Source organism: Macrobrachium rosenbergii, chromosome 10, assembly GCF_040412425.1.
Source record: "Macrobrachium rosenbergii isolate ZJJX-2024 chromosome 10, ASM4041242v1, whole genome shotgun sequence".
In the NCBI taxonomy this organism is placed as follows: domain Eukaryota; kingdom Metazoa; phylum Arthropoda; class Malacostraca; order Decapoda; family Palaemonidae; genus Macrobrachium; species Macrobrachium rosenbergii.
Window position 1 is genome coordinate 6,486,937 of NC_089750.1, and position 12,500 is coordinate 6,499,436.

Genomic DNA, 12,500 nt, shown 5'->3' on the forward strand with positions numbered 1-12,500 from the left:
AATTGCATGACGCACATTACTAGTTGAGAAGAAAATGTAACAATAACATTAGAAAAAAATGTAAATTAACAACATGAAAACTTTAAAGGTTCATTATCATTAACAAATTATTTATTTGAGGTGGCAGTTTCGTGCACCTATTTGTATGGTTACCAAGCTCCTTGACCTGACACCACGAACCATTTGCAAAACAGGAAACAGAATAAGGTCACGTGGCGTGACACTGGGTCAGTTTTCGAAACACTTCAATAGAGAAGCGTATATATTTGTGTGTGTGTGTGTGTGTGTGAGAGAGAGAGAGAGAGAGAGAGAGAGAGAGAGAGAGAGAGAGAGAGAGAGAGAGAGAGAGAGAGAGAGGTTGGGAGGAGAGATTGATCAAGTCTTGGTTTTTTTAAACGTTCGTTAGCATGGGTCAAGGTCAAGGTTTAATGCTAATGTAAGAATTCTGAAGGTAAAAACATTGGCTGGTGATGCAAAATTCTCTCTCTCTCTCTCTCTCTCTCTCTCTCTCTCTCTCTCTCTCTCTCTCTCTCTCTCTCTCTCTCAAAATATACACTTTTACTCATGAAAGTGTTTCGAAAATTGACCCAATGTCACGTGACCTGGTTCTGTTTCCTGTTTTGCCAATGATTCGTGGTGTCAGGTCAAGGCTTCTGGGCAACCATTTCAAATAGGTGCACGAAGCTGCCGTCTTCAAATAACCATTTTAGCAGTGATTACGAACGTTTAAAGTTTGAATGGTATTTTCATTTGCTCTCCTCGACAAGTGCTGTTTGTCATGCAATATTTGCTGCTGGTCTTCTCCCCCCACGTTCTCCTACAAATTGCCCAGTTCGTCATTATCATCATCATTATTATTATTAATATGTTGATACTTTATTATTATTATTATTATTATTATTATTATTATTATTATTATTATTATTATTATTATTATTATTATTATACCAAGAAGATATCTTGTGTTAGTTACCAGGCGTCCCTGTCAATTGATGATGATAATAATAATAATAATAATAATAATAATAATTATTATTATTATTATTATTATTATTATTATTATTATTATTATTATTATTATTATTATTATTATTATTATCCCAGTTAATTTTACATTGAGTCTTCTCAGTTTTCGTTATAATTCCTTTCTCTTCTATGTTAACTTAGGACAAAGTATGAACATTGGCCAATCAATGTCCAATATTAACAGACGAGCTTGTTGGCGAGCGCTGCGCTGGCTGAAACCGGCGCTGCTGTCTCCCCTACCCTCCCGATCCCCTACCTACCCCGCCCCTCACTGGGCGGACAAACAGGTTTGCAGTGGTGGGTGGCTGCGTCATTTCTCCCCTACTGTCACCAGGGAGAGGAGAAACAAAATCCACTCGGATTTTATTTATTATAGTAGATAGAAAAAAGAATGGAATTATAAGAAAAATTGAGAAGACTCATTGTAGAATTAACTTAAATGATGCAACAATGTTTTTTTTTTAAAGGACATGTTTATGAGAGTGTATACTTCCTACTTATTATTATTATTATTATTATTATTATTATTATTATTATTATTTTTTTTTTTTATTTTTATTTTATTTTATTTTTTTTTGGTCTATCACAGTCCCCTATTCGAATGGTGTTTTTTTATAGTTTGGGGTTCCGGGTTGCATCCCGCCTCCTCAGGAGTCCATCACTTTTCTCACTATGTGCGCTGTTTCTAGTAGCACACTCTTCTGCATGAGTCCTGGAGCTACTTCGGCATCTAGTTTTTCCAGATTCCTTTTCAGGGATCTATGGATCGTGCCTAGTGTTCCTATGATTATGGGTACAATTTCCACTAGCATATTCCATATCCTTCTTATTTCGATTTTCAGGTCTTGATACTTTTCAATTATTATTATTATTATTATTATTATTATTATTATTATTATTATTATTATTATTATTATTATTATCTGGAACTCGTAGAGAAAACATCACCTTGTGACAGTCACGAGACACCTAGTTCCGTCACAGACGGATGCGAGCGAGTGGTTTCGTCTTGAGTGTGCTAATGAACAAGAATATTGATTATACTTGCAAAACCAAACTTCTTGCAGAATCAGAGTCATGCAACTCTTTGCAAATCCCAGAAGGTTGCAAGGTTGCAACCGTCATAGCGTTGTGGTTATATCGAACCGCTGTGGTTGTCAAATGCGATCTTTAAGTATCCCACCAGATGTATCTTTGGAGGAGAGAGTACATAATGAAAACCAGCTCTCTCTCTCTCTCTCTCTCTCTCTCTCTCTCTCTCTCTCGAAAACTCTCTCTCTCTCTCTCTCTCTCTCTCTCATATCTATATATAAATATATATATGACCATAAAATATTTTCTGCTTTTATGGTCTACTTTTTTATTATTATTATTATTATATTATTATTATTATTATTATTATTATTATTATTATTATTATATATACAATGAACACGGGCACGTGTTTTGCAGAAACATATATATATATATATATATATATATATATATATATATATATATATATATATATATATATATGTATGTATGTGTGTATGTATGTATGTATGTATGTATGTATGTATGTAAACACATATATACGAAATATTCATATATGTATATATATTTATATATTGTGAGATATATATATATATATATATATATATATATATATATATATATATATATATATATATATATATATATTATAAATATAGATCAATAGATAGTTTGAAGGAAGCAGTGCTGGCAGCGAGATGAACTGGAAATAGGAAATAGATTCTCATGATATTCTTGCAGGAGGAATGACTTCAACTTTGCTTTCGTCACCTCAAAAGATGATTTTTTCCACGACCCGTAACTCTCTCTCTCTCTCTCTCTCTCTCTCTCTCTCTCTCTCTCTCTCTCTCTCTCTCTCTCTCTCTCTCTCTCTCTCTCTCTCTCGTGATCGTACGGTTTATATTACTTTTGTAGGTGAATATGAATTATATGTATATTTGCTAGTAATTCCTGTATTTGTGTATTTATAAGAGAGAGATGCAGTGTACATTCCCATATGCAAAATAAGATAAAAAACAAATTAATATTTTTTACCGGTTTCTTATAAAGATTTTAAGAGGTATGTATGAGTATATTGGAATGTACGGATGTGGACAGTAAGCTACCATAATATGTGCAGTGTGTGAGAGAAAATGTAGATGTGTATCTCAAGCCCCTTGGTATGAGAGAGAGAGAGAGAGAGAGAGAGAGAGAGAGAGAGAGAGAGAGAGAGAGAGAGAGAGAGAGAGAGAGAGAATGATTTACGAACAAGACGGATTAAGGGATCATTTCCGCCGTAGAACAAGTAAATCCCGAAATCCCCTGTTCATGGCATGGATTGATTGAGGCGCGTTATATCACGCCCAGTGTCGTGACAACTGTCGGAAAATGGTGGTACCTGCACGAACACAATCTTCTTGTGTTGACCTTCTTCAGAGAAGAAGAAGAAGAAGAGGAAGAAGAAGAAAAAGAAGAAGAATGATTGGGAGGAAAGGAACAGGAGGAAGAATTACCAGACAGTACAGGTCCCCTTTTTGCGGTGCTTATTTCTCCGGAGTGTTGCAAGGTCTGTAGCAAAGGTTAATTGAGAGAGAGAGAGAGAGAGAGAGAGAGAGAGAGAGAGAGAGAGAGAGAGAAGGACCGATGATACGCAATCTTGCACGGAAGACGCGCTGGTCGGAAGCTGTTACTGTGACTGGCATTGGCTGGTATAGCCCGCCCTTGAGGCCAAGATTTCTCTCTCTCTCTCTCTCTCTCTCTCTCTCTCTCTCTCATGACTCGGAGAAAAAAATTTACACATCCTTATAGAGGTTCTTGGATGAATGCTAATGTATTTTTTTCACGTGTTTTTCATTCTGAACTCTTATGTATTTTACTTGCTTTTCATTTCGAATGCTTATGTATTTTCACATGTTTTTCATTTGAATGCATACACACACACGCACACACACACACACACATATATATATATATTTATATTATATACACATATATATACAGTATATATATACAGATATATATACATATACACACACACACACACACTTCTGACATGAGTTTATAAACGCTATTTATTGTTCATTTCAATTTACAAACATCTGCCTTGTATGACCTTGATATTTACTGACCTTTGCACCCATAGTCATTGGAGTGTGTTTACATATTTGAATTATTCAGTTGTAACGACTTCTTTCAACATCCGTCCCTGATTCAGCGTCATTATCTTCTCGTTAGTAATGCCGTGTTTACTCGCTGATGCGATCATGAGTATTTTTATATGCATAGACATTCAAGAGACGCTGTCACGTCTTCTTTAGGGTCACGGCCACTCCATTCATCTAAGTACTTTCGAGGTTGAGAGGTGTCGACCACGAGTTTCTATTTTCGAAATGTCGCCTGGGAGTTTTTCGGAACTTCATACACCTTGGAGGCGTTTTGTCATGTATTCTAGTAGATTTCTGGATTACTAGGTGTTTGGAAGAATTTTTTTTTCATTGTCTTCTTCCAGGAGAATTCTGGAACAGCAGACGCTGGAGCCTTTTTTGTCATTTCTCCCGGTAGGATATTGGAACATCATATGTCTGGACATGCGTATCCTCGTTGAGTTTTCGGGTTTGGTTGGGGGGAGGGCAAGGGGCAAACATCAAAGGAATAATAATAATAATAATAATAATAATAATAATAATAATAATAATAATAATATAATAGCAGTATTCGTGTACCAAGCACTCAGCGTTAATCATGTCTCAGTCAAAAGTTGAACCTTATTGCTGGAATCTTGAGTTTTCATCTTCAAAAGGCCTGATCCAGGAAGGGGTATAATATTTATTTCATAACCCCCTGCCCCCACCCCTCCTCGCCCTTCATGATGCCCATGCGTCTGGAAATGTTTTCGTGTCTCTCGCCAGACTTCTGGAACACCCGACGTCTGGAAGCATTTCTTTTTACACCTCCTAGCAGACTTCTGGATCATATAGATATGTCTTCCATTAGTCATCCGGAACATTAAACATCTGGAAGAATTTATTCATGACTTCCAGCGACCTGGAAGCATTTGTTACATGTTCCAGCAAGCTTTTGGAACGTTAGAGTCGTGAATAATACTATCACAGTGTTTCTAATTTTCGCCTTCCAGCAAACCTCTGGGACACCAGACGCCCGGAAGCATTTTATCGTGTCACTGAACAGACTTGTGGAACGTCAGAAGCCTGGAAGTATTTGAGTTCAGGCAACGCCATTCATCTACTGCTGTCACTTCCTTTGAGAAAGTCAATGAGGCTTGCTGACTTTGACGGTTACTGATTCTCGTCAATTACGAGTTTGATCGAGGCTGGAAAACCTCAATTGATTCAGCTTAAATCATTCTAAATATATTTCCTTTGGTGGTGTGTTAAAGAGTTCCAGCACTTCCTAGACGCATTGAAGTCAAAGATGACCTTTGACCTTTGCTGTAATTTAAAGCAGTGGCTGGGTATAACGGAACCATTTGAATGTACATCACTCTCTGGACGCATTGAAGTCAACTATCACCTTTGACCTTTGCTGTAATCATTATTATTATGAAGAGCAGTGGCTGGGTATTACGGAACTATTTGAATGCGCATAAAATGTACGTCTTGACTAATAAAAAAAAACTTGTTTTTTCTTATCTTCTTTTAGTAAGGAAATTGAATGAGGTTAAAAAATGGGTTTGTCTTAAATAATAGCTTATTCATTTTTTGAAGTACAAGAACAAAACCTTTTGCTTACAACAGAAAGAGTTTTATGAATATGCATCCTTACCTTGTGTGTAACTAAGGTCGATTTTAGCGTGTTCCTTTGACTCCCTGTGAAGTTCGTTCTTCAAAAAGGTCATGTGAAGCATATTGCGCAGAACGACGTGTGACGTTGGGGGGCCGCCTACGTAAGGGCACCGAATTTATCATCGATATTCCTGGAAGGGATCACCTTTGCAGATCACGTGTCCTGAGGAAGAACGAGAGTAGATTAGGAAGCAGGGTGGGCGTTTTACGACCCAGCTTTGTTTGTTTTGAAGACTATTTTTTTCATCCTGAGGCCAGACATTTTGCATTGATTTAGATAAGCTTAGATATCTTGCACTCCGGTTTGCTGACGAGTTTTGTGCTCGTGTACACACACACACATACACACATACATACATAAATACATACATACACACAACATACAAACACATACATTGAAAATAATGATTTTTGTATATTTATTCGTTTGTGAATATATTTTATTTTTAATTTGGCGCTAAATATATATATATATATATATATATATATATATATATATATATATATATATATATATATATATGTATATATATATATATTTAGCGCCAAATTAAAAATAAAATATATTCACAAACGAATAAATATACGGATGTATAATAGGTGTGTATATATATATATATATATATATATATATATATATATATATATATATATATATATATATATATATATATGCATGTATGTCCGTGTACACTGTGTACATGTATGGAAGAGTAAAAGTAGCTATAGAAGAAGTACAAGGCTTGGTCAACATTAATTTTATTTTTATGAAGGGAATGCTTATGAAAAATTGTTTACATGGTATATGAAGAAAGGTTTATTTATGTCCAGTTTGTGAAGTTATAGTTACTCAATTTAAAATTGTGAATAGAGGTTGGTATTGAATACATATTGTATTAAGGCTTGCTTTCCAGTTGTGTCTAAAATAACAAACCTTTTTAACCAAGCGTATAGTGAAAAAAGGTTTTTTGTTACACATTTAAAAAGTGACGTTTTTGTAGTAAGGTCAAACAGGTCTCATTTTCATGAGGGCACACTTCTGCTTGATCATTTTTCCTAGATACATTTCGTAAAAAGAAAAAAAGATATAATTATAGGCGACCGTAATTGAAGGTCGTCCCCAGGTAATGGGTTTCTTGTTTTTAAGCCCCTTCAGTCACGTCATAATCAGTCTCTCTCTCTCTCTCTCTCTCTCTCTCTCTCTCTCTCTCTCTCTCTCTCTCTCTCTCTGTCTAGTTTAGTTTATACATCTAAAATGGACATTACTCGTATAATTATGACCCAAACAGCATTATTCCAAGAGAATAAAAATGGATCTCTCTCTCTCTCTCTCTCTCTCTCTCTCTCTCTCTCTCTCTCTCTCTCTCTCTCTCTCTCTCAAGGTAGAAATTCTAGCTTCCAGTTCATACCTCTAAAATCGACATTACAATTATGACCTAAACAGCATTATTTCAAGAGAATAAAAATGGTTCAAGGTAGAAATTCTAGCTTCCAGTTCATACCTCTAAAATCGACATTACAATTATGACCCAAACAGCATTATTTCAAGAGAATAAAAATGGATCTCTCTCTCTCTCTCTCTCTCTCTCTCTCTCTCTCTCTCTCTCTCTCTCTCTCTCTCTCTCTCTCTCTCTCGTTGCTTCTGTTTGACACATCGTTTTTAATTGCTAACAGAACATTTCTTTAATGAAATAGAAGAATGAATCTCTCTCTCTCTCTCTCTCTCTCTCTCTCTCTCTCTCTCTCTCTCAAGGTAGAAATCCTAGCTTCTAGTTTATACCTCTAAATTCGACGTTACAGTTCTGACCAAAACAGCATTACTGCATTCCAAGAGGGTAAAAAAAAAAAAAAAGGACGTCTCAATTGCCTAAAACTCTCCTAACACAGGAACGGTGGGACCCTTGAGAACTCATTCCCCTTAGGGATGGAATATAATAATAACAATAATCAGAATAACAAGTAGAATTAATTGGAAAATCGAAGATAATGCGACACTTTGTCATCTTAACGATGCTTCCTTGGAGGGAGGGAAGGGAGGAGCCAATTATGAGTTTGGGGGGGGTCCTTCTTCTCTTGCGTTTATTTTGAGTTATGGTTTATTCTCCCCTTTCTTTGTTACAGCGCTGTTGTCGTTTTCGAGGCGTTGCGGTGATTTTATTTTTGTTTGTTTGTTTGTTTATTTTGGTGTTTGTGGTGAGGTGTTTGTGGAATCATTGGCGTTTGGCTGGAAATGATATATTGGTAGTTCCTCTGCTGAACTGAGAACAGATATGCAAATATATATATATATATATATATATATTATATATATATATATATATATATATATATATATATATATATATATGTACATAATATATAAATATATATATGTATATATATATATATATGTGTGTGTGTGTGTGTTTGTGAATTTTATCACATCACCGTGATTCATATACAAGCAGTAAGCTACAAATGTCCTTTAATATCCAATTCGCTCTACCTCGGAAATAATATATTTTCATATATGTTACCCGAAGGGAAATTTTTTTAGTTGATAATAAGTTCGTCGTCTCGTGGACTACAATGTTTAAACCATGGCCATCAATAGATATAATATAATATAATATAATATAATATAATATAATATAAATATATACGTATATATATATATATATATATATATATATATATATATATATATATATATATATATATTTATATATTTTGTATACACTGAAACTTCAGGTGCCACTTGAATAATGACAACAAGACAAATGCATTAACATTACGATAGTGCAACAAACATCATAAAAAAATAGTGGAAACTTAAAAGTGGGAAGGTTTTAGCTGAAATATACTGAGGGAGATTTATAGCATCCGGCTTACGTCTGTTAAGCCTTTACAAAGAACAATGGCCTTTTAAAATCTAATTGAGGTGGAAATCCTGTGGGTTTTCAGATGGTCGGCACTGGAAGGTCGCTTCTAAATTCGTGTGCTATGGTTGTTGTACTACTACTAGTTACTACTACTACTACTACTACTACTACTACTACTAATATAATAATAATAATAATAATAATAATAATAATAATAATAATAATAAAAATAATAATAATGATAATAATAATAATAATGTAAATTTATAGTATCATGATCATTGAAATTGGTGAAGAAAATCCACAAATGTTTTGATATCTGCATTTATATCCAGACATCATGATTATTTTAAAATTCACTCTTCAGAAATAATAATAATGATAATAATAATAATAATAATAATAATAATAATAATAATAATAATAATAATAATAATAACACTAAATGTATAGCATTATGACCATTGAAATTGGTGAAGAAAATCCACAGATATTTTAATATCTGCATTTATATCCAGACATCATGATTATTTTGAAATCCACTCCTCATTAATAATAATAATAATAATAATAATAATAATAATAATAATAATAATAATAGTAGTAAGTAGTAGTAGTAGTAGTAGTAGTAGTAGTAGTAGTAGTAATACTGTTCATTTTTATATATTTAGATACATACACGTGTATGCCGAGTATATCGAACAAAGGCGAGCCGGGCTGGCAACTTCATTTCCTACACCCGACATCACAGGAAGCGATAGAAGAGCTTATAGGCTATCTCATGTTCATGCATTGGCTTGTCAGACATATAAAACTATTAATGTATAAGTGATTTATGCATTAATTCCGTTTGTTGTTAAGGTCAAGATGATTCAAAGTTCAAGCGAAGACGCAGTGCATTACTGTCATAAAACGATCTGCCTTGTGATTGAGTAACTTCTCTATATTTTTATCTATTTATTTAGTAATTTATTCATTAATCTTTACTCTTCGTGTCTAATAACTTGTCTCTTCTTTCCGAGTTTCCTTTCATCTTCGGTAAGTTCTTTCAATTGAACACCATATTCGTTGGAAGTTTGAATTTCAAGTCAGTGGCCAGTATAGGCTTGTTCCATATAAATAGGGGTTTATCTTCTGAATAATAATAATAATAATAATAATAATAATAATAATAATAATAATAATAATAATAATAATAATAATAATATAGGCTTGTTCCACATGAATAAGAGTTATCTTCTGAATAATAAAAATAATAATAATAATAATAATGATAATAATAATAATAATAATAATAATAATAATAATAATAATAATAATAATAATAATAATATAGGCTTATTCCATATGAGTAGGGGTTTAGCTTCTGAAGAAGAATAATAATAATAATAATAATAATAATATAGGTTTGTTCCATATGAATAGGGTTTAGCTTCTGGATAATAATAATAATAATAATAATAATAATAATAATAATAATAATAATAATAATAATAATAAAAATAATAATATAGGCTTGTTCCATATGAATAGGGTTTATCTTCTGAATAATAATAATAATAATAATAATAATAATAATAATAATAATAATAATAATATAGGCTTGTTCCATGTGAATAGGGGTTTATCTTCTGAATAATAATAATAATAATAATAATAATAATAATAATAATAATAATAATAATAATAATAATAATAAAAACACAATAGTACTTCATTGCCAAGGAATAGAAATTTCAAATCTTATTCATTATCTTGCTTCATGTGAATCTTTGCGCATTACAGATACAGCACTGTCAACAATAACTGTGTCCTTGTGGGTTGTCTACCAACATATTTAGTGTTTGGTGTGTGATTCTGAAGTGCATACTTTGTCTTTGGCATTTAAAAGGCAAATAGACAAGGTGGTTAACTTATAAAAGTCACTGCCTTGTCCACTTTGGCTTTTCAGGTGTTCAGCAAATAATATCAGTGATTCGAAACATTATTATTATTATTATTATTATTATTATTATTATTATTATTATTATTATTATTATAGTGATTCGAAACATACTGGGGCTCTCTTCGTAATCATCACTATCATCATTATCATGTGATGTTCATACTGATGATATTATTATTATTATTATTATTATTATTATTATTATTATTATTATTATTATTATTATTATTATTATTATTATTCAAAGTAAACAGACATTCTGGATGAGCGTAAAAGACAGGTCACTAACAAAATAAGCTTCTAAAGAATAGAATAAAAACCATATAAAAATAGAATGAACAAAAGAAAATTTAACAGTGCAGATAAAATAAGCACATTTCTTTTTAGAATTTCCTCAATTGCAATGAATTTTCAACGTCGATGACCAGAGTCATTTTGGTACCGGCTTATTCACTTAATATGATTTCAGATGACTTTTTTTGTAAATGTACCTTTTATTTCAAGCACGCAAATGTTCATGAAACTGTTAAAAAAATCGTAGGAATTTCAGTATACTCGTGTGTGTGTGTATGTATGTGTATATATATATATATATATATATATATATATATATATATATATATATATATATATATATATATATATATATATATATATATATATATATATATATATATATATATATATATATATATATATATATATATATATATATATGACTTTTTTTTATCACATCACCGTGATTCATATTCAGTCAGTAAGCTACAAACGTCTTTAATATTCAATTGCTCTGCCTCGAAATAATATATGTTAGTTGAAGGGGAATTTTTTAGTTGATTATCAACTAAAAATTTTCATATATGAAAATATATTAAGGTAGAGCGAATTTTTAAAGGTTGTTTATCAACATTGATTATATATATATATATATATATATATATATATATATATATATATATATATATATATATATATATATATATATATATATATATATATATATATATATACGTTTATATTATATTAGAGCACAATGCATTTAGGTATGGAAAGGAAAAACAATTAATATATTCTCACGGGTAGACATCCTCTTAGCTGTGACATTACTCTTTGTTCCAGCTACTTTGCCTTGAACCAAAAAATAAATAAAAAAAGTTCTTTTAGGGGAATTTTTACCGTTGCCTTTATTCAACTTTTTATGTTTTTGAGTCTTCGACTTTATTCTGTAATTTTTTTTTTTAAGAAACCTGTAACATACAACATTACTGCGTGCCTGGCCTCTCCTTAACTTTCGTCTAATTGGAAATTAAGAAAATTGATCTGCGGTCATAACTTGTTTTATGAGAATGACCAAAGAATAATTACACACTTATGGTGAATCACTGAGACGTATTATATTACTCGTTCTGACGTAATAGATAATGATAGCCTTGGAATGATGTATTACGCTGTGCCTAAAATACTTCTCTTATCTTGTGTAAAGGACGTAATACCTCTGGGCTTCCACTGGGCGTGTCTCCTGATTCTCTCGCATACAGAAATCACGGGTTCGATCCCCGGTCGAGCAGGAACGTTTTAGGCAAGTTACTCTGAATAATATGGCGCCCCTTCGATCTAAATAGCGAGTTATTAACCTTGTTGTTAGTTGGCTGTAGTGGGATGTGGGATGTTGTCATAGTGGAACAGGACATGGGTGTGACAATTTTATATATATATATATATATATATATATATATATATATATATATATATATATATATATATATATATAAAATGTAACCAACACACGATCACGTTTGAACGCAAATGAATTTCTGACTCAAATCGGAATGGAACCCGGGTCTTTCATTG

At 32.1% G+C, this 12,500-nt stretch overlaps 1 protein-coding gene across 2 annotated transcripts in view; it reads left to right on the forward strand.

Moving 5' to 3' along the window:
- Positions 1-12,500, forward strand: part of LOC136842461 (putative ferric-chelate reductase 1 homolog) — a 174,812-nt gene that overhangs the window by 77,409 nt on the left and 84,903 nt on the right. The gene's annotated exons all lie outside the window — the stretch shown is intronic.